General features: G+C 42.3%; 1 protein-coding gene across 2 annotated transcripts in view; it reads right to left on the reverse strand.

Moving 5' to 3' along the window:
- CCSER1 (coiled-coil serine-rich protein 1) overlaps nt 1–526 on the reverse strand; it is a 1491930-nt gene extending 1491404 nt beyond the window's left edge. For both annotated transcript variants that reach the window (XM_010860144.1, XM_010860146.1), the window contains exon 1: nt 109–526. The gene's annotated coding sequence lies outside the window, so the exon portion shown is untranslated. The remainder of the gene's footprint in view (nt 1–108) is intronic.
- Nucleotides 527–4843: the final 4317 nt, after the last annotated feature.

Raw genomic sequence — 4843 nt, forward strand, 5'->3', positions numbered from 1 at the left:
CCGTCACCTGCCGGGCGGTCTTCCCCGCGTCCGCCCGGGGCCGACCCCAGTGTCGCGGCGACGCGAAGCGCGACCCGCCGGGTGCGGGGGCACTGGGGGCGTTACTACCTTGAGGGCTCCGCGCCGCTTGTTAGGCTCCTCCCGGGCACTCGGGGATTTATGTCTTCGGGGCACGGGACTGTCTTTCCCGGTCCCCTTCCTCTGCCCTCCCTCCCCTTCTCGGATGTTGGGCTCCTTCTCTCTACTCCCAGTTGTACAGAGTAGAGCTGCGTTATTTAATAATCCTCCTGCTCCTCCTGCCCGCTCCAGCAGAGCTGCTCTGCCTGAGCCACCGCTTCCCAGTCAGTCATGTTGTGGAGAGAGGGAGAGAGAGGCGGATTGGCAGTCGGTCGGCGACTATTTGTGGTGAGAGAGAGAAGAGCAGAGCAAGGGGAGAGCAGGGGAGGGACGTGGGGAGGCGCTTCCAAGTGTGTGAGTGCGCGGAGTGTGACTGAGTGGGGGACAAGGGAACCACCTCTCTGGCAGGCCGCGCTCCCAGACTGTGAGGAGGGCGGCGGCCAGCGCTGCCTTTATAAGGTCGGGGTTGGGGGAGGGGTTAGACCGGGGCCGGAGGGGTGGGGGCGGGGGCTCCGAGGGCGGCGCCCGGCCAACTGCGTCCGCGGGTTACCACGCATGCATACTCACGCATTAACGCGCGCACACCCAGTGCTGGCCGGTTGCTGAGTTTTCGTTTTAGGGGTAGCCCTATCAGACCATGCTGACTTGGCTTTCTTCTTAGCCCATCTTCGTGCATGCAAAGAGTCCAAGTGCACTGGCAGGTCAAAACTGGGGAAGGGAGGAAATCTGAAGCTCTGCGAAGAGGACGCGTTAATAGTGAAAATGCACTGTATATTTTCTCTCCAAACCACCGATATAATAATTGTGAGATTCTTCGTCCTCTTTTCCTTCTCACACAGCCTATTCACATTCTGACACGTCTCTCCCTCAAAGACAGCAAGGAAAGAAACCTGACTTCCTTACTCTAAGCCCATGATACCTCCCAGCAAATATTTACAGTCATCAACTCGTCTGTAAGATAATGAAAGCATTGGGACTGTGACCTGGAGAGGAACTTGTGTTGTTACACAGATGGTCCTCGACAACACGGGGATTACAAACAAAACCAGTTACCATTTTGACATCATTTCACTGATGGCCCTCTGAAGAAATTTTGCCAGTTTAGTGATGGAGAAGACTTCTGATGCATGATGCTGTTGCTTACCTAATTTATTTTCCCTTGATCCTCTCTCCTATTGCACTGCTTCATTTCCTTTTAGATTTGCCCTGAGTCCTGAACTCTCCCATTCATCCCTCTTTATCTCCACTCCTGTATATTTATGTCTTTAGCAGGAGGCAACACAGCAGAGGGAATGCATTTAACTCTGCGTGTGTGTGTGTGTTCGTGTGTTGAAAACATTTTTTAGCCAATTCTGGTGGCTTGTAGGACTATTTCTAGATAGCAAATGCATTCCCAGTGTTGAGTTTGTACACCTGACACTAACTAGACTCCTGCTCAGATTACATCATTTTGTCATCTGGTGGTCCTACTGTATTGGCAAACTGCTTCCAAGAATCAAGCAATCTATGCTTCTTTCAAGAGTGTGTGCGTGTCTGTACATGCACACATAAATAATTTGGTCACACTCTGACTTGTGAAATGTGGATATATGGAGTGTAAAAGCAAATTGTGCTTTTTGAATGAGTATTAGTGGTCGATGTGTATTTTGATATGGGGACAACCTCGCTTTGGGGTGACAACTGTGGGAAACTTTTTATCATAAATGTGCCACAAGGAACTTAAGAGCATCTAGAAGGCTATGTTTGACAACTCGGTTATTATATCTTCTCTCTTTTTTAGTAGCTATGACCATAGGCAGAGGAGCCTGCCAGGCTACAGTCCATGGGGTATCAAAGAGTCTGACATGATTTAGTGACTAACCAACAACAGCATGGCCATTGCTGCATTCCTTGGGTTTTTGGAGTGTGCTGGTTCATAATATATTCTCCATTTATTTTACCTTTACCATCAATTTTCTTTTTCCCTAATTCTCCCACATCTCATACAAAGAGTTTAGAATCCATTAAAAGTGGCTTAAGCTTATAATCAAGAAAGGGCAGCAAAGTTGGGGCCAGTAGACAAATACATCAATAACATAAAAATCCAGGGCATGAGAGCTCCTTTGATCAAGCACTGTTAAACAGATACACTAACAAAGGTCATTGACATTTAATGTGTGTAGGCCCTGTGAAAAACCTATTACCCTTCCTTCAATTATATAGGTCAGGAAAATCAGGTTTGGGGAGGGTAGGTAGTTAACCTTTGGTCATATACAAATTAAGCGATGCAGCTGGAACTCCATCTGCCTTACACTGCTGTCTGTACCACTTCCTGCTCAGAACACCTGACTTAGTTAAGTCTTACAGTTTCTTTATAGCTTTCAGTAACTATGAAATTAGCTGATCCACAATCTCTCTTCATTTTCCTTCTGCTTCTCTCCTTTTTTATAGTGCAATACCAGTTTACAAAAATGTCCATTTTTTTTTAGGGTCTCCCAGGTGGCACTGCTGGTAAAGAATCCACCTGCCAATGCAGGAGATGCAAGAGAAGCAGGTTAGATCCCTGGGTCGGGAAGATCTCCTGGAGTAGGAAATGGCAACCCACTCCAGTTTTCTTGCCTGGAAAATTCCATGGGCAGAGGAGCCTTGTGGGCTACAGCCCATGGGGTGGCAGAGAATCGGGCACAACTGAACAACTGAGCACAATGAGCACAAGGATTTAAAAAGCCTTTACTACTTGGATTTGTAGATGAAAAAAGTTAGGAAACTTTTCCCCAAAGTCCTTACAAAAGGAATCCTGCTATCACTGCAAAAGGATATTTTGTAAAAGAGATAGTCCTGATCTAAACTTTGAACCTAGGAAACAAGTATATGGTTTATTTAAGAGCTAAAAATAGGCATTTAAGAAAAAAGGTTTTCCCCTTTAAGGATGATGCTCAATCAAGTATTTGGTGGTTTTATTATTTCAGTTTCCTATTCATTTGTCACCAATAATGACAATTTATAATCACTCTGTATAGTTCAAAATTATGCATTAGGCCAGATATTTCAAAGGCACTTTTGGTAGCCACAACTGATTGTAATTTTCACACTCTCAACTGGATTAATAATTAGTGAGAACCATGAAAATTTGTCAATTGCTTTGATTTATTAAAGTATTAAATAAAGCCAACATTTCTTGCTTAATTTTATAATAATTTTGCTTGCCAAATAAATTCATATACAGTCAACCAGTAAGACATATGGAAATATGTAACCTAAAATACACTTCTGAAAAGTTGGTTCATTTTCACTTTCATATTTTGTTGAAAAAAATCTGTACTAGGAACCCTATTTATAAATTATAATGAACAACATTTCAGATGTTAAGTATATGAATTATTCTCTTTTATGATTGTTTAATGTTTCATGTAGGATTTCCCACTTTGCTGCATTTTCATGATACAATTTCTGTTGTGATAGGAAAACAGAAAGTTAATGACTCTTTCCAATTTGTTCATTTTCATCTCCTATGCTTTCTGCTGTTTGGTTCCCAAGTGTATTTAACTGGCAAGTTCAATGACGATTTGGCATTGTACCATTTGATGAAAGCAGAAAATTTAGGTTGCCAATTACATATGTGCCCCTTATGTGCACTGATTTCCCACTGAAGTGAAAAGCCAAATTATAAATTTTCAGTAGTACCTATAAAGTAAAATAAGTGCCTAGGGAAGTAAAGGAGATAATTTTTCCTTCCAACCCTATAGCTATAATAAAAATCATACAATGTTTCAGAAAATGAACTAACTGTAAAACATTTGCAAACAATGTTTATAGACGAAGTCTCAGAAAACAAATTTAAAGTTGCATTTTTTATGTCCTAGTTATTTTATCATTCTTTCACTTCATATACTACCATGATTATCCAATCATTATGAAGAAAGTTAAATCATGACCATTTCTCCCCTTTGCTTTAGCCTGATAGAATAAAAGAAATACAATGAAAAAATTTTTGAATATGAAATTAATATTTAGAATTTTTTCCATGTCTTTTTGTGACAACTGTTATAAAATTAAGGTGGCATTATGGGTACCTTAAAGCAATAAGAGCCTTTAATGGAGATTCAGACTGGAATTTGCACTGGATTCAACACCAAGGACTGGGGCAGAAATTGTGACTGAAGAGAGGACTGATTCAACGGTAGTTTGGGTTCCAGAGAGCACAGGAAAAACTGTTTTAATATGGCAAACTCTAAATTGGGGCAACCTGTCAGGTAGACAGGGCCCTAGTAGAAAAAACATTAAAATAGATTTTTTTTTTTTTTTGTAAGAAATCTGGTAGTGGCTCATATAACTTGGTAAACTGTCTTTTTGCAACAGAAATTCTGCCTGGTGACAGGACAGCAGGATCTATCACTGCCCTTGTTCTATAGAGGAAACTAACAGGCTAGGCAGGTCAACTGCCCAGGATTTCAGAAAGGAATCCTCGCCAGAAGCTATGCCCAGAGGACTGCGTCCAAATACTCGCTGCATGAGCTGTCTTTGATCTAAGAACTACACAGACACCAAGGATTCAGCCCATGGGGCAGATGTGGTTGCAAGACTATTAAGGTGAAAGTAAGTCACTGTCCTTGTCACTGGGCTACCATATCCCAGGTTTACAAAGCGATCTAATTCTAAGCCCATTTAATGTGCTGACTGGATGGAAAGCAGAGTATTTGGAGAGGCATCACTTACCAGCAACTGTAGAAATCCTTAATTTCCAGAA

This window comes from Bison bison, unplaced genomic scaffold (genome assembly GCF_000754665.1).
Source record: "Bison bison bison isolate TAMUID 2011002044 unplaced genomic scaffold, Bison_UMD1.0 scf7180017864464, whole genome shotgun sequence".
Taxonomy (NCBI): Eukaryota; Metazoa; Chordata; class Mammalia; order Artiodactyla; family Bovidae; genus Bison; species Bison bison.